This window comes from Hippoglossus stenolepis, chromosome 16, assembly GCF_022539355.2.
Source record: "Hippoglossus stenolepis isolate QCI-W04-F060 chromosome 16, HSTE1.2, whole genome shotgun sequence".
NCBI lineage: Eukaryota > Metazoa > Chordata > Actinopteri > Pleuronectiformes > Pleuronectidae > Hippoglossus > Hippoglossus stenolepis.
In genome coordinates, this window is record NC_061498.1 from 9,646,162 (window position 1) to 9,664,765 (window position 18,604).

An 18,604-nucleotide genomic window follows, 5' to 3' on the forward strand; every position below is an offset into this window, starting at 1 on the left:
ACTTGTGCTCTGACTCAGATTGAGTTTAGCATGCCGTGTGTAGTTTGTGTGTGTGTGCTTGGGAGTGGGCCGTGGACCTGTATATTGTTGTATGTAAATGAAGCGGGGAGACACCGTCGTGTTCTGTGGTGTAGCTCGGACCTGATGCTGCCCAGACCTCTCTGCTGTGTATTGTAGTGTTTGATGAGGTCATTCATAACACACAGTTTATACACACACACATGAAATTGTGGGCAGAGATATAAGGTAAGAGCAAAAACAAAGGGGGTTGCTGAGGTATCACAGTTGTATTTCTCTTTCTCACGATACGAGATTGAAGACGTTTGTATCCCAGTTTTGTTTTCAGGCTCCTTACGGCGCTTATGTAAAAACCAACGCTCACGATTCATTATGAGGCAGGTACAAGTTTGTTTAGGTAACCAAAGAAGAAGGTGAAACAACGCAGAAAGGTGCTGCCTCGATCAAATGTGTCGTCCCATGTGCTGCAACTTCCAAAAAACATGCACCTACATATATGGCTAGGAGGAGTAGGCAGCATTGTTTTTCCATTCTGCAGATAATTGGACTAAGCTATACAGATAAACAACAGTGGAGCTGTAAGAAAAGGGGACACTCAGTTTTGGGACACTTTTGGGACAGCATGATGAAGCTGAAATTCAGTCTGACTCTAAAATGAGTCATGCGGAGAGGAAATCGAGCTCAACAAAATCCCGTACAGTGTGTGTGCAGCTTTAGAATTAAATTCCCTGTGAAGATGATGCCTGATCTGATTTAGGATCAGTTGCTGTCATAACCCTCAACAGATTACTTCTTCCATCCACTCCGTAATTCAGAGATGCGTCATTAAACAGCTTGCTTCAATTTTTCTTTCTTTTTTTAAAAAGTGTTGTCATGTTCAAGGACATTACATTAGATTGTATGATTTTTTTTTTACATAATCTGCTGTTGGTTTCCTGGCATTGAAGCTGGCAAGGTGTGACATGCCGTTTTTCTGGATCCTCCATTTGCACAGTTTGCCTCTAAAGCCTGTAAGTTTCAGGCTTCACACACCTATCGGAGAAACCTGCTACACGCTAAGCCCTCTTTGAATAGAGCATGGTGCAGAGCAAGCATAGGCCCAGGACAACCTTGTAACATGACTAAGATGGGCAAACACCACAATGATTCTTGTCTTTTTCAAAAGGCTTCTGTCAGGGTAGCACGTTCCAGAGGTCCGTCCATTGTTCCCTCGATTAACTCTGCCTCAAGTGTCTGTTTGCACTGAGCGGCCTTAAACCACCACACTGGGATCTTCAGAGTTCTTTTTTCTTTTTCTTTCTTGTGTCTGATTTGTCACGGTGACAGCATTTGTAAAGATAATGCATGTGCAACAGGCGGGCTGGGGTCAGGTGTGCAACGTCAGCCGCGTGTTTGCTCAGTGGACTTGTGTGTTCTCTCAACCATGTACACTTCTCAAGTGGCGTTGGCTCAAGCAAACACGGATGAAGAAACTTGGACGAGGAAGCCAAAGATCCAGTTCCAAGAATCGTACTATGCAACTTGACACTGGATTAGAAAGTGGAATTGTACCGTTCACCTCAAGTCGACGCACAATCCTACTTTCCGTACTGTGTTTGTTCTCAAACACATACTGTGGCCTGTTATTTGTGTAGTCACAGGAGCAGCATGGAAGTGGCTGCCAACCTGGCTGTGCAGTGTGTGCGCTCTTTGTGATAACAAAGGAAATAAATTAAATAGCACTGAAGCATTTGCGGTTGGGGAGATAGAAAAACTGAGACATACTTTGCAGAAAATGGGAGGGGCGAGGTAGAAGCTGAGGCTGCAGGATATGAATAGGTGTCTGTGAGTGTTAAAGGGCTGTGTTTACGAAGCACAGGGCTGGGAACTAAGTGTTCGGGCCTCCAGGTGTGTGTGCTGGTGGTTGTCGGGGCTTGTGAGGCCCGCTGCGGAGGTGGCTACGTGACAGCAGTAATGATAGGTTGTGGCGGGTGAAGACATGAGTGTGTGTTGTGTGTGCATGTGCATTGCTGCAGGCGTTAGCTTGGTTCCTGATGACATACACATTCACAAACACAAAGCCCGTGCACACAGTCAACAATGTGCCTTATACCAGACCTTGCAGCCCACGCAGCGCGAGCAATTAGACACATGACATCAGGACAAGTGAGCACTTGTCAAGTGAGGGAGGGCAACGTTCTACAGGTCTGGGGTCAGATAATCCTCAACAAGCGAGCTTCATCACAAACGCATGGCGCTTAAACCAGGTGACGGAGAGGTCAAGTTCAGGTTGAGCTGTGACGTGGCTGAGAGGGTCAAGTGCCTCTGCCTGTCTGATTCGCCTCTGACCTGTTGACTAAACAAGGTGATATGGGTTTTGAGTTCTTCAGGGTGCATTTGCATTTAGTTTGGTGGATTCAATCGGTTTCTGGTTTCAATTTGCTTTGTGCAGATGAGAAGGACTTACCCATTGTTCACCAATATATCATAAAAATAGTGGTTTGTACAGTGAGATTAACTGAAAACACACCAACTGCTAAAAACAAACCCAAAACATGAAGCAGTGGAAGAAACATTTTTAAGATGACGAAGAACATAGAGAGAGAGAGGTCCATAGTTAAAGCTTGTAAACGACCAGAATGGCAAGCAAAACTCTGTCCAATAAACTTTTGCATTCATAAAACCTTTTTGGTTTCAAGCCCTGTTCATTGGACATTGGCATTGAGAACCTGAACAAACATTTAATCAATGGTTTTGGCCAAAGAATTGAAACAGTTTAAAATAAAATAAAAAAATGCATCCACAGAATTCAGTTTCAAATCCCAAGGTGTTTTTGAGAGAAGCTATAACTAATCAGATTTTGTGGATTTCCTTTCCGCAAAGCAAAAAAACCCCTTGACAATGGCATTCTGATCTCAGCTCCGCAGATGTTCAAATTCGGTTAATGTTTTATGACATGCACATACCTGGAGCTCATTAAATGGGATCTTCAGTGCACTACCCTCTGCTGTCATTTACAGTAACGTGTAAGGATAATAGCGCTGCTCCACAAAGATGCTCATTGTTGTGGCTTGCAGCGGGGCCTTGCGTCTTGGGGAAACCGAACTGGGCTGCGGCAGGCTGCCCCACACAATAAAGCTCTCAGGAGGACCTTCTCAGAGCCGGGGCGTTCCACAATGGTCTCACCACTCTGGCCGCATCCGTTTGGCGGGCACTGCTTTTCCCTGTTCTGTGATACCGCAATATTTGAAAACACATACACAAACAGAAAGGCGAGAGAGAGAGCGAGAGAGAGAGCTAGAGAGCGAGAGAGAGGGTGCAGGAGAGACAACAGGCAAACCATTGTCTTGTCTCACATAGGATGGACTCAGAGCTACTCATGTCTGCATGTCTGATCTCAAAGTATGAGCTGCGGTTTTGTGTAGGACGATTGAGTTGCTGCTGCTTTATGTCAAGAAGACTCTTTAACATGCCAGCCACCATTAAACCTCTTTAAAAATGAGACGTAATAAGGGCAATGACGCAGGAGACAAATGACTTTTAGAGAGCACCCAGTCATCCTGAGAATGGCAACTTGCCACATAACATGCTCAGGAAAAGTAATAAGAAAATTACTCCATGACAGATGAACAGTGGGCAACCACTTGTTTGGCTTGGTAGCTTTTGTCCACAAAGATCAGACGCTACTGTCAGGTGCATCCATAGAAGTCCCCGTGAGATTATTTTTCTATTAGACTTCATAACCTGAATTGGACACTAATGGGGCCGGGTTCAAAGAAGCAAAGAGGATATTTCCTGCTGTCTCAGGGCTTAGCGCTGGTTCAAAGCCATCCAACTGTTGACAGCAGCTGCTCCTCTCAGGAGCTCTGACTTTGTCCGACTGTATAAAGAAGCTACTACTTAACCGCTTTAGTCCATCCCCAACAATACGACACTATATGTCTCCCCATGCGTTGCAGGAGAATGCTTTATGATTTAGACAGTGTTAAGCTGTCTGGAAAGATATCAAAGCTTCCCCTCTTCCATCGCTGACTCTTGTTGTTTCTCTTCAGTTAATTTACTTTCCAGTCCCAGAGACGGCAGTGCCCAGAGGCAGCGTCAGTGCTTATATTTGTGATTTTGTTGGCAGGGGAACAATAGTTTAGTTTAAGCAGTGCATTCCTGATTATTGACACACTGGTATGGAGAAGGATTAGTGAGCGCCTTGGCTTTCTGAATCTTCGGCGTTGGCTGGTGAGCAACACCTGGGTGTATCCATGACAACAATGAACAGTGATTTCGCCACCAACCGGTTCGACAGAGAGTCTGTCGTGGCGCTTGTGCAAGGAGGGTCACTTAAGAGCAGAGAGGTGGGACAGTTTTTTTCTCAACGTTGCAGAATGTGGCACAGATCAAGTCCTGGCAAAGGTTTCCAGGTGTGAGAGGAGTTTCAACTTACCCTGCTCTTGAATGAAACTCGTTAAATGCGTGTTTGGATTTTTTCTCTCTCGCAAGTTTCTATGCTGCACGTTCAATAGGAAAAGCATTATAGTGTGGAGATTGTGGTTTATGGTTTCTGCAAGAGGAGCTGGTACCATTCTGAAAGCCCTGATTACCTGTGTCCGGCGAGCCCACACGTGGTCTGTGGTGAGATGGCCCGATAGCTGCAGGACTGAGGCAGCATTGTTGCACAAGCACGTTTGCTGAGGGTCTCCTGCTCTGAGGGACCTGCTCCTCAATCTTATCAGCAGGAGCCCACAGGACCCGTATCAAGCAACATGGAAAAGACTTCCACTGACATCATGGCCTCTAAGGTCTACCCAGGATATATTTTGATAGCGGAACCTGCTACTTGGTTTCACATGGAAGCATCGAGATATGAAACGACATCTTGCATCAGTTATGATTTGCGTGTGTTGCCTGCATGTTACTGGCTCTCTTAAATCTAACAACTGAAGTAAAACTCTGGATGAAAGACAAGAATCTGAAATAAATAAAGTGCAATAAAGAGTTTTTTTTTAAATTTAAAGATCAGTATAATATAAGTTGAAGGGATAGTTCACCCAAAAATGAAAATTCACTCTATCTACTCACCGCTATGCCGATGGAGGGGTGGGTGAAGTGTATGAGTCAACACTTTTGGAGTTTCAGAGGTAAACAGCTTAGAGTTAAGTGGTGACCACTTCTTCAAACTCAAAAACAACATCCAAGTGTCCGTAAGCTGCATTCGACTTGAAACCGCATCATTTACACCATGTTTTTAGCCTAAATGTCCTCTGATATCCTGGAGCTGCGTTCGTTGATGATCACAGACGACATTTAGGCCAAAAACATGGTGTAAATGACCTTGTTTCGAGTTGAATTTGAATGTCGGGGCTTCCGGACACTTAGATGACACCACAGGAGCAGTATGGAGGCATTTTCTGTTGTTTTTCTGTAGTTTTTTTTACTTTTGAATATGTCACCATTTACTTCAATTGTATTGGATTTGGCTGCAACGCTGTTTACCCCTGAAACTCCAAATGTGTTTTGTGGACTCAAACACTTCACCCACCCCTCCATCCAGTGCTGAGTAGATAATGAGGGAATTTTCATTTATTTGGGGCGAACTATCCCTTTAAGTCTTGACATTTTCCCAGGAATATTACAGCAAATTAGGCCCAAGCTTGAGCTGCCATGTGTGTTTGTATTGCCTGAATATACATTTTGCTTTGCAGTTAATTGTGCTTGTATTTTATTGTCTTCTCCCTGGCACGTTGTGGGAAACATAATGCTCTCAATCTCTCCGGGAGCAGCTGCAGTGGTGTCGTGTTGTGATTCTCCGCTCGGTGTTTAAGCCTCCCCGAGCGCAGGTGTCAGCACTGGTCAATTACTTGCGCCAGAATAGAGACGTTGATTCATTCATGTAGCGTCTGTGCACAAACCTTGAGAGTTAGCAGATAGATAGGACGGCGTGCTGAGAAGAAAACAGCGTGTCCTCATAAAGTTACTGTCCATACGTCCCAGAGGTGACTTCAGTCTACAGCAGAAACTTTATCGCAAACTTCTCAAACTGTGTTACTAACGAGCACTGATAAGTGAGGTATTTAGGGCATTAGTCTGTTGTGTGCTGCCAGAGGTGATATTGGCTGGAAGGCCAGACAGCTGACAAATACGCCAGGAGGGGGAAAATCCATCAGTTTGCACGAGTCACTGAATTATCGAGCTGACTCACTGTTAGCTCACCTGGTGTGCATCGTAAACTAATGATTTCCAGTGATGTTTTTACTCATTCGATTTTCCCTCTACACCTTTGAACCTAGTCTGGTATCTTGTTCTTTGAGACTGTCAAGGCCCTTTCCCATGATCCTCCTGTCTCTGACTGTATAATCATGTACATCATTAACATAGTTGTTGTTTTGTTTTTACACCCCTATTGGCATGACGAAAAGGTGCGCAGGTGTAATTACATAATGTTTTACATGTCGGTAATAATGTTTTAATAAAACAATGAGCACCTTTTACTTACCTGCTCATCATTCCAACAAGTTATGAGTTTAAATCAGGAAAAAGGCCCAAACTGGTCTTGTCAGTTTGTCACAAGACAGAAACAACAGGGGGGGAATTTAATCTATAAAAAGACACATAGAATTAAAACAGTGATGAGGTTATTCCAGAGTAAACGTGGGCGTCTGCCTAAAATAGCACCGAATATGTGAAAGAAAAACAAACACTGAATGTTCTTCCTGATCGCTGAGACGTCACGGAGACAACTGCAGGTGATGAGTGCCGAGCGGAGTGCGGTCCAACCAGACCTGGCCCCGTATGTTCAGGAGCCGACAACGAGCGGTTTTGTTTGGCATCGCCCCTTTGTCGACGCCGTCAGCTTCCCATGCCTATTAGGTTGCTGTCCGCGAATGGGCACCGTGGTGACATGCCCCGTGCACAATGCCACTGGTTCCCACTGCGTCATTGTCAAATTATCACCCTCTTGCTCAACTGGAGTGGTTTTAGCAGAAAGGGACACTCGGTCTTTATGCAATAACAGTATCGGTAGAAGGATGAAGTCATTGCTATGGCAGATTTTCTTTGAGATACCTGTGAAGATATTTATTCCCTCAGTCTTTCTTGCATCCCGGGTGTGTAATTGATGTGTTATCCTTGTCACGCCGATGAGGAAGTCCTGCATATATATAAATGTTTTCTGATTGCTCATCCCTGGGTGGGCACTCCTGCTCTGGCCCTTTTTGGGGGAGAGAAAAAAATTCCCCTGCCAGTAATGAAGAGTGTTACGGGCTTTACCCATGGTCCTCTGGTGTAAGGCAGCGTGGGAAGTTTGGTGAACTTCCTGACCCCACGCATCACCGCAGCACATTGACCCTCATCACGTGACAAAGGAATGTTCCGCATCTTTTGTTTTAACATCCACGGCACTCATGGAGTTGAGAGCAATTTTGCATACTATAGAATAATCACTAGCCTGGCATTTTGCCTCCCCATTCTCCCCCAGTGTTATTCTCAAACAGGATTTGAAGGCAGCCCTCTCCTGCATCTTTTAAATCACTTCAAGCACTGCTGAAGCCTTTTTCACCCAAAGCGGGCACCAATCTAATGGCATCATTTGGGCCTGCACACATCGAGGGAATCAACCCCTTTTTTTTCTACGCTTAGGTTTTTGTGAAGAGGGGAAAACAAAAGGCCGGCCCAGTGAAGCGCATCTCGGCTGGCGGGCTGAATAGAGGGGCCCCTTTCATGGCTGTTTATGAGCACCCCTCTTCAAAAACACACATACAAATCACATCCAGTTCTCCCAATGGCTCCTCTGATACACGGATGATGGTGGGGAGGGGAGGGGAGGTGCCCCTCTCTCCTTTTCATGTGTTCCAGTTGATGGATTTCCACCCGGTGTCACCTCGACTTTACTATCGGGTCCATCAGTTTGTTTTTGTGGGTTTAATCACTTGTTACATAAGAGCACGTCCAGCATCGCGGGCCGAAAACATCATTAAAATGTTGCTTATAACAGATGCTGGACAGAAGGCAGGAAAAACAGGCTGTTATCAAACTGTCCTGTTGCCTTTGGTGTTTCAAAATGTAAGATACAATTTATAGGGGAACTAATCCGTCATGTCACTCCGAGGCATTGTGACCGGCACAAGTATAAATCGTCGCAATTAATGATTCATTTTAGGATCAATTGTTTTCGTTTCTTTTGAGTGATGTGTCCAGAAAGATTCGGACCAATTTCCACAGTTTTTTAGAGCTCAAGTGAAACCTTCTAACAAAGTAAAAATCCCAAAGTTGTTTATGTTACAATCATATGAAGGTTTATAGAATCAACAGTTTCTTTTTGCATGATTTAAGGATTAATTTCTTGTTAAGATAGTTGGTGATGATCACCTGGTAGCACGGGCACCCCGCACACAGCGGCTTGAGCCACTCTGCAGTGACCGCAGGTGCGATTCCGACTTTCCCTTTTGCTGCATGTCTTCTCCTTTCTCTCTCCTCATTTCACGCTTACTATCCTGTCGATAAAGGTGAAAATGCCCACAAATATGAAGTCGCTCATATGTTTTTTTGCAATCATCAATTAATATAAATAAAGATGATCCAGAGGAGACGTTGTGTTCCTGTTTACCACCTGCAGATACATGTGCAGGTATCTGTATTACCTGCACATGTATCTGTTTACTGGCAAAAGGAAGGAGGATTCTTTCTCTTCCAAACTTCTCTGCAGGTCAGACACAAAGGTCAGAGTGTTTACAGCATTTTAACAAATTGCAAGTCACCCCCCCCCATGAAGTAGATTCTTGTAGCTACCTTTTTTCCAGCCTGTGTCATATCTTGTTGAACAGGTAGGGTTTGACGGACAGGAGGAATGCAGGCCGAGGGATTTGTTTTGTAATGGCAGCCCATTCTTTAGGTGTTCTTGAGCAAACAGAGCGGCGCTGTGTCCTGTTTTCACGGGTTTCACACGTCACTGTTCAAACTCTCAAACAGGCTTGTCCCCGAGAGTACCTGGAAGAGAGTAAACAGTGCTGTAATACTTCACCATTCTGACCTTCTGCTAACTTGATACACACAGTTAAACACACACTCACCTTTTTACTCACCATGCAGCGCGAGAGGATGTGTGAAAAGTTTGTTTTAATCTCAGATTCTTCTGGTTTATCTGTTATGCAACTGAATGAGTGAAGCGACAGAGACACGGATGATGTTGACGCGAAACCAAATCCAAGCTTTTGTTGCATAGCAAAGTTCTGCAGAGTGTAAATACTGTGAGCATGTAGATTCATGCTGATGTTACCGAGACACTCCAGCTGAGTTTAACTCTTAGTTGGCAGCTTATGCAGTTTCTCAAAATATGAAAGATTTAAATTGAATGATTTCCTATTGTCTGCATGTCAGAAAATAGCTTTTCTTAAGGCAACATGTTTTTTTTTAACATCGGTGATATGTCATGTTATGAGTGCAGCATTTGGTGCTGCGTGTGGCGGCCCTAATTGAGTGCTACTTTGGGTCAAATCTACGGGGGGGAATGGTGGGAATTCTGTGGGAAAGTTTGAAAGCTCATAAAATGATGGATTTTCAAGTGCTCCCTGAATCCCAACAAAACATATTGAAACAGAGCAATGTCTAGTTTTATTAATGGCGTGGAAAAATATAGAGGAAACGTGTAGTGCTCCCTGGCCGGTGCACGGAGCCGCGTCTCTCGGGCTGATTTAGTTTATGTAAGCATGTGTGAAGTAGTCAGGGGCGTAAGTGTCTGGACTTGTGCGTCTTTACAGTAGTGCCAAGCTCCCCGCCATGTTGTCCTTTTATACAAATATAAAGGAACCAAGCACCTACTGCTTGTGTAGATCCCTCCGTGATCCTCTCTTTACTGTTCTTTTCTTCTCCGCTTGTTTTAAATAAGTCTCCGATGCACAAGGCTTTTCTTTGTGGTTGTGTAACATGATTTGAGGCGAACACGGGGCGAGAGTGAGACGAGGAGGAAGAGAAAGGGAAAAGAGAGAGAGAGAGAGAGAGAGAGAGAGAGAGAGAGAGGGGGAAAGGTTCGTCCTGCCGGGTTTCATGTCCTACTGTGCGCTCGTATTTCTCAGCCCGCTTCACAGTTGTGGGTATAGCTGGCCTATCACTGGCCTCCTCAGCTCTTTCTGTCATGCATGGCCTGCCCTAATCTCTCTTGTGTACTGTAAACTGCCCCCTAATAACCCTGCACACGATTAAAGCAAACATCTTAATAACGGCCTGCCTCATTATCAACTCACACTGGGATAATGAGTGGTTCAGCCTCACCTCTGTGCAGTGTGGCTCGCAAATGAGCCTGACGACGAGACAGCCCCCGCATGTTTGTGTCTCTGCAAATAAATATGAATAATCATACGGCATGTGCGCTTGTCTGATTGTTCTCATTTTGAATTGACGAGTGGTAATTGTTTCTGATGAGTATTATTGTTTTGGCAGCTCATGTTGAGACCATGAGCTGCAGTGAGAGTGAGGAGTGCAGGTCTGACTGGGCCAGTGGCTCTAGAGGGTGCTGTTCACTGAGGAAATGTGTTGGATGATGACTCGCTTCCTCCCTGCTGCTTTTTTCCCCCCCTCTCTCAACAGCATAAAACTTCTTGACGGTGTAAACAAAATCTAAATAGTTGTGTGCAGCTCTTTGCTTTATTGCTGTCGGCAGATATGTATATATGATTTACTGTATACATTCAAAATTGATGGATCAGATCGGAGTCAGCTCTCGAGGGAAAGTGGGACAAAAACACCACGGATAAGATGGCAATTTCTCCAAGGAAAGATTTTCATTCTCTGACAGATGTTGTGGTATTGTGCTGCGAGGCTTCTTTTATTTGACATTAGGCCAATGTAATCCCGTGTGTGTGTGTGTGTGTGTGTGTGTGTGTGTGTGTGTGTGTGTGTGTGTGTGTGTGTGTGTGTGTGTGTGTGTGTGTGTGTGTGTGTGTGTGTGTGTGTGTGTGTGTGTGTGTGTGTGTCCCTCACCTGTGGCTCCTACACACACACACACACATACAAATGCCTGCAGATGTTTATACAAGTTTCACACAGCCAACAAGAGCAGATGATGAGCTGTCAGTCAGACCTCCACGGGCAGAACGGAGATGGGGAGGAATGCGTCCGTCGCCGTGTCATGGTTACACCTGTGCTGTCTGTGGTTTCCTGCGGCGCTATTGCAGGGTGTAATCCCTAACATCGCCTGTGTTTATGCCTGTGTTTTAGTTACAGGCCCGATACTCGCATGCTTTAGAGCTTAGATGGGACCTCTGCTTCACTTACTCTTCAGCCTGGCCCAGGGGCATCCTCCCAAGACCGCCACACACAGGCTGATCCCTGGCATGTACGGAGACAGTCAACAATCACAGTAGCTTTCTACATGTGTCATACATCCTTTATTCACTTTGTGTACACAGAGTACATGAGTAGAAAGCCATGTGAAAGGCTTCTTGGCCATTAATTCCATTTCTTCATTATAAACTAGACTCTGTGTTCTGTCTGAGGTTGTTATGTAAAAGGTCATTTATTCTCAAATGCTGCTCTAAAAATAGAAAAGTCAAAACCATCTCTTTTTTTCTGTTGAATTGCCGTAATAGGATCATTTACAGGGAACATTAAGCTGTGGTTGCTTCCTTATGTACTCTGAGTATTTGAGGAGGTCTTTTTTTGTTGTTTTATATGGTCAGCGTTTTCGTCACGAGTGACGCTGGCGGCACCGCTGAGATCATGAATGGGGAGGAGAACGTTTCCCGTGCCAGGGACTGAACTCATTTTTTATTTTTGTAAATATGCTAAATTTAGAGCTCGGCCGTGGCCAGAGGTTCGTCCCAAGCTCCCTGCATGACACACCTTTCGAGAAGTGACTCAACATCTGGTATTTTTATCACAAGTGTGCTTTTTCCCTTGTTTTTTGTTCTCGTTTTCCAACAGACGCACAATAAATGATGCGGTCCTGTTTTTCATTTGCAAGATTTGTTGGGTAGACGCCTTGTAGACGGTGTCCTCGTTCCCTCTGAAGGGAGAACATGCTTCAGCGGTGTTAGGGAAAACACTGCTCTGACGTGAGTCGCTGTGGAGAACCAGTAACGGGTCCTCTCTGCTCACACACCCTCCTCGCACAGCTGCCCAGTAAAAGGGCTGTTGTGATGGTGGCATTTCAACCCTTCAAAGTTAGATGGCCAATTAGATAATGGGATTTGGTTTGCTTTTCTGAGGGAGCAGACCCAGCCGTGACGGTGCATAAAGTTACACGGCAGCTTGTGCTGACTGAGACAAAACCTAACACTGCGTAAAGTCTAGCCGAACGTAAGTGCAGCGTTGAGGCCTTGCGGTTCTTCTTCCGTACGAAGGTGACATTGATGAGATCCACCCGTCGCCCGTCTGTTTTTTCTGTCTCTGACCCATTATTGTCAAGCGGCGCTCTGCTCCGCTGCAAAGTGGTCAGTGTTTTTGGATCCAGGTCTTGTGGGTTGAGGCTTTCAACCATTTTCCATTTGTACCTCATATTACATGCACTAACACCTAAATGAACCCAGCTGTACAAATGGAGAGTGAAGAGTTAACCAGATATAGCCATGGAACACGATATAATGAGTGTGTGAAGTGACGTTTGTCCTCCTTTGATTTTTCTTTTCTCCTTTTTTTTTTTTTTCAGAATGAAGGAATCCAAATTCATGGAATAAGATGTGAACCTTTAATTGCTTCCCAGGGATCTTCTGGTGAGTATATAAAGACACTGAAAATATTTAAAGATTTGCCTGTTGTGTTTTCCTGCAAACCTCTGGGTTAGCCTTCTATCTTAGTGGATATATGCCAGAGAATCATAGTGTTACTGTGGTTAAAGCTTATAAAACTGACGCAACTGCTATTTTACTGTTGGCACGGCCAGCCACCGAATGTTGTTAAGTATTAAGCTTAACATGAAGAATTTGAACAGAATTAACAGGGTGATGTTTGTTGTGGTGTACTTAACAGAATGTTCCCATCCTCAAATTGGCATCTTAACACAAATCATTTAATTACACTGCTTTTACAAAACCACAGCCGTCAATAATGTGGTGTGACTGTGCTGGAGCCTTTGCTACTCGGTGTACTGAGCCACTCTCCCACATCCAATCACCCCCCCCCGCCCCCAATCCGCCCTCCCCTCTGGTGCCCCATATCCCTTCCCTATACTGGTCCACCCTCTACCAACCAGTGTGTGCCTGTCAGCGTGTCACCCCAGGGTGATGCCCCTCTCTCAGACCCTTGGAGGCCTTTTGACTCCGCAGCACTCCGTGTTTGCCCAATCATTTGGGAGCCGGATACGGGGATGAATTGTTAACTACAGCAGGTCAGCCTGTGCCCCACGTCCCCCCCGCCCGGCCCCCGACCTGCTGTTGACTCATCTCCATGGCGATGTGGCAGGAATTTGTTTTCTCTCATGCGTCCGCTGCCAGCCAGCTCCCCGCCACCCGCCTCCTCCCCGCTCCTCTTCATCCTCTCCGCCTATGAGCGTCCAATCAAAAGGCAGCTGGAGGGGAGTCACATGGTCAGGAAGTGCTGAGGGGTGCGTCCCACTGAGTGGAGCGGTGCCATCGGGCCTTTGGGGAAATTGTGTGTGATTTGTTTGCGAGTACAGTCATCAACGATTTTCTGACACACAGAAGTGCAGAGTCATTTTTAAACATCGTCACGCGCACATGCAGACAGAGGTTTGGAGGAGGCTACAGCGTTTGTGGGCCCAGACCTGCAACTTATTCTAAAATGGTTAAAATCTGTTTATTTTTGCTGTGCAACCCTAAACACAGTGCACAGGTCAAGTACCGTACATAGTTCTCTGTACACATTGATAGAGTGCAGAGAAATAGATCTCTTTACAGTACAGTACAGTGATTTATTCATTGGGAAAAATGCTATATTAGTTTGATTTTAATTTTGTTTTTCTAATCAAATTTGGTCCTATCTTCATACATCATCTCAACATATCGACACGCTCAAGTCTGTGTGTGTGTGTGTGTGTGTGTGTGTGTGTGTGTGTGTGTGTGTATGTATGTGTGTGTGTGTGTGTTTGTCTCCACATGCGTTATTAGCTTAGGGCAGGTGAGTGTTTGCCTACCTGTCTTCCTTTATTAGATGAGTGTTTGCCCAAGGAATGCACTATGTCCGATTTGTCATGGACTCTTATTGTTTGGCTCATCCAACTGGTGCCTTGAGGTTGAGTAGTGCTGTGCCCCGGCAAGTGGGAAATATGTGCCTTTCTTCCCCTTTTCCTCTTTTGCTCAGTGTATTTGCACATGTTCACTTTTCTTGGATGAAAATGTGACTTGGTGGAAAAGTATGAAGGATGGTAAATGCATTCCGAGTGAAAATGAGAGGAGTCCAGACCTGCTTTGAAGAAAAGTTGAATGTCACCCATTATAGATAATTTAGAAAAACTCGGGTAGAAGCCTGAAGTCTGAGCCTTCTTCTTCAGCTATCTGTAACCGGACGGCTCTTATTTTGTACCTGGGTCTCTTTAAAACGAAAAAAAAAACACGTCATCCATCTTTAATCCTGCATCACGGAAACGTAAGTGAGAAAAAACATTGTGACTGAGCAGAATTAACCAGGAACGTCCAGTAGATACATATGATCTCTGATGAGCAAAGCCGGCTCCCTTGCTTTGTTATAATGAGGAAACCTCATTGAACTAATCCCACTCACTGCACTTGAGTGGTTAACAGAGCCATTACAGATTGAATGTGCAGCTTCTCAATTTATGTGGCTTTCTATGGACATCTTAGTGTGAAGGTACACAATGTGCATGTGCGGATGCAGAAGTACATCTGAATTTGCGTGCGTGTGGCGACAGTGTGTGTGTGTGTGTTTGTGCTGCTGTCATCCTGTGCCACCATCTGGGTGGTCCTCATGGCTGGTTTGATGGTAATCCCCCTGTCCCATAAATCAGTGTCCGGACTCGGGCCGGGAGCTGAGGCTGTGTGACCACTGGAGCGAGGGGCTTGAGGCACTAAGCCGAGACCCCAACCGCTGCCCTGCCCTGGCCTGGCCACACGTCAGCTCTCCACACCACCTTTAAAATAACTCGTCACGCATGGCTGACTTTGGGAAATGGCCTCAGCTCCAAGTACATACGAGTATAAGCCGCAGTCGAACTGGAGGGCAGCCCCATAAACTGAAGCACCGAGATAAAGTTTCATGATTTACAAACCTGATTCAAAAACCATCCTCTTTATTTTTTCATTGTGGATCCTTCTCTTTTTCAAATATTATATAAATGTGTTTGCTCATAATACAATTTGTTTGTTCTGACTCGTGGCTAACAACCCGAAGTGACTTCTGATAGCCTTCCAGAGAGCTGCTCTGAGTTCAAACGTTCCTGCCTGCCGGAAAGTGCTAAGATTAAAGCCATATCTTAGTCTTTGTAGGGACCATACCTCTCTGTGAGAATGAGGAGTGGGGATGAAGGCCTGTCCAAGCTGTCTGGCTTGCATACAGCTCTCCACGAAGCTTTTATCTAGGGAGATTGGTCCCAGCTCTGTCCAGACCCGGCTCCCAGGGAGTGCACAGTCGTGAGACCTGTGGCATTAATATAGATAATGCTGTTTGGAATAATAACAGTCAATTCTACCAAATAGAGGAGCGAGACAACAGACGGATGTGCAGCGGAATACAAAAGAAGCCAAGATGAAAGGCTGAAAGGTAGGCCTGTGCACCTCTCTGGCTCTGGGAACTGATGGAACCTATGTATATCAACATGCTCGCACACAAACAGGATTGAGTGGGACTCCGCCGATTTTGACCCTTGGGTGCCGTGATGCATAAATGCAATTTGTTCTTTTGTCTGCCAAGATCACAGAGGGAGAGCAGTGACTCGTCTTTCTTTTTTTATTCGTACTCGTGTTTTTTTTCTCTCTTGCTCCCCTCCTTTTCATTCTCTCTATTCTATTCGCCATTGCCTTCAGTGAGTGCAATTTAGTTTGATGAGCAGGTGGTCTTTTTTTCTGAATCTCACTGTGCTGTTGGCTCCCACCTCTGGCGTGTGGGGCTTTCAGATGGAGTCAGTCATGTAGGCCGGGATTAGAAGGGCGGGGGAGAAAGAGGAGGAGGTCCGGTACAAGTCTTGGTATTGGCGACCTCAACGCCCCGCAGTCAGAACCATGCAGAGTGCAGATTGAAAGAGTTATTTTGTTGCTAAAGCTCTCAGCTGCACCCCAGATGGCTTTTGTGCTGGCCAGGGACATACTTAGGGACAGGGTTAACGCAACGGAGTTCCTCAGGCTTGGTGAGTCCCGGCGCTCAGCAGGTAAAGCACTGCGGGCCAAACAGACAGAGAAGGCAAAGCATTGCCGTCTCGGCACTTTTCCACCTTGAACAGTGGAGCGAAACAAAATAAGTGGATTAAAGCAAAGGGAAGACTTTTTCTTCTTAGCATACTCACAAACACACACACACACACACACATACATACAGAATGAGATCAAGGCCTCTGAACATCCACCTAAATTAAGACTTAGTAGAGCATTTTTATCTGATGTCACAGAGGACAAAAGGGAGGAGATGGAGGGAAACATGCAGTGTTTGCATTTCCATTGGAAGCCTTTTCTCCTCGTGTGCACTATTCCCTCGTTGCAGAAAAGTGCACGGGCTAAATTACAACCTGCTTTCACTGCTTTACCTTTGATCTCAGTTTCATCACCCTGCTAATTAACCCACGGCGTGACTACAGAGGGAATTTATGGCCCATTACTTTATCTGTCCAACATTCCTCTGCAATAATCTCCATGGTGATGCCTAGACAAGTAATCAATATTTGTCAATAATGTGAATCTGGTGCGCTGCTCTGCTGTCATCGTGGGTTGAGTTGTTGCAATCGTAAAAATCCCTTTTGCCCTTGAGCAACGAGGACACCGTGGCCTGGTTTTAAATTTGCCACCTGCGTTAGACATTTGCTTCCAACAAACGCATTTTGATTCGGGTCAAATTGGAACACGCCAAACAACAGCTAAGACACAACATTTATCCAATCGTGTTGTATATTTGCAATTCATTTTAGTTTATTAAATAGTAGAAAATGTCCATTAAATTTTGTGACACTTCAGAATCGTCTATTATGTTTCAGTCTATATTTATTTTAAAGTCATATAAAACAGAAAAAGCAGCAAAATCAAATCTGAGAGACTGGAACAAGTGAAAGTTATTACCAATTAATAAATCAATGAATCACATGATGAATTGTTAATTGGTTACAGCACTAGATTAATCTTATAGTGTGTGATATATTCAACTGTATGTAATCACATAACAAAAAGAAAGTAAACTTTAAATTCAAAGACTGAGGCGTATCCTCTTTAATCATTTGTGTCTTCTCACTTTTTTAATCCACACATTGGCTTCGCAGTGTGGTGCGTCAGTGTGGTCCAAAAGTCTAAGACCACTTTCCCATTCACTTCCCATTTAAGGGAGTGGGAAAAGTGGTGTCTGACTCTCAATCCCATTGTATATGTGCTGTCACAGTGTCTTTTTATTTATTTTAACCTATTCAGACACTGCTGTCTTAACGCTGCCTCTGTCTCAGCTGAAAATGTCACAGGCGATATGTGTCAGTCAAAATCTAATTATCATCCCACAGAAAATGGCTGACCAGACAACAGTGTCAGCATGAATAATGAAGCGGTAACAAAATGTCCATTACCATCAGAATATTGGGCTCTGGTCTTTGAGGTCTGAGCTGTAAATCAAATCTGGGGGGACTGATTTGTTGGATTGCTCTGTTCCCCATTCTGGGTTTGTCCCCCAAATGCTTTTCATGGAGGTTTGACAAGTGGGCGCTTCTACTCACACTGATAAACAGCAGGGATTGGATCCAGACCCTGTTGTGCTCTGGCTGGAGCCCGGGGGGCTTGAAAGCACACAGATGAATGTTAGTCATTTGTTTATTATTGGTGATATTTGCCTGCTCCTAATCCCTGGCCAGATTAGCCTTGATGTGTTCCCCATCCCACCTTTTTCCACCATTGCAGTTCCTTGACATTTATGTTAGGAGTTTTTTTTTAGTTAAGTGTGTGTGTATGAACAATATGTGCACACTGACACACACACACACACACATGTATGCAGAGGTATGAATGTGGACTTTTGCATTTACAAATGTGATGTTTGCAGAATGTTTGCAATCAAGGGAGTTTCACAGATTTCCCCTCTAACTGCATCTCATGTAACACTGTGATCAGTACCAATAGGAAAACTTACCGTGGCTGATTTTTTTTATCCCCTTCCAGGGCATCTTGCGCTGTGGCCGGAGTCCTGTTTGTGTCTTACAGTTTAGAGCTCCGGAAAGTGTTCTAGTTTTTTCAAAACGGAAACTCTTAGAACCCCGTAGGAACCAATTAATCAATGACACTGAATGTCAGTGTTGCGTCATCGGAATCGGAAATTATTGACATCACAAAGAAGGAGAAATCGGTCAGAGTGGTGTTTATGTGTCTGTCCTGTGTCATGAAAGTATTGGCCGAGCGTAACCTGGATCAGAAAGGGAACAGGGTTTACAGAGCAGAGAGCGAGCTTGTTCAGGATGACCTTTAAAGAGCTGATCCCGAACACTGCATAAATCTGTTTCCAGTTTCAAAACACGAGTACGCACATGCTCATT

At 44.9% G+C, this 18,604-nt stretch overlaps 1 long non-coding RNA gene across 1 annotated transcript in view; it reads left to right on the top strand.

Annotated features, from left to right (window-relative positions):
• The window catches only part of LOC118123483, a 109,630-nt gene that overhangs the window by 79,830 nt on the left and 11,196 nt on the right, over window positions 1-18,604 (top strand). The window contains exon 5 of the long non-coding RNA XR_004698587.2: window positions 12,629-12,692. This is a non-coding gene — a long non-coding RNA (uncharacterized LOC118123483). The remainder of the gene's footprint in view (window positions 1-12,628; window positions 12,693-18,604) is intronic.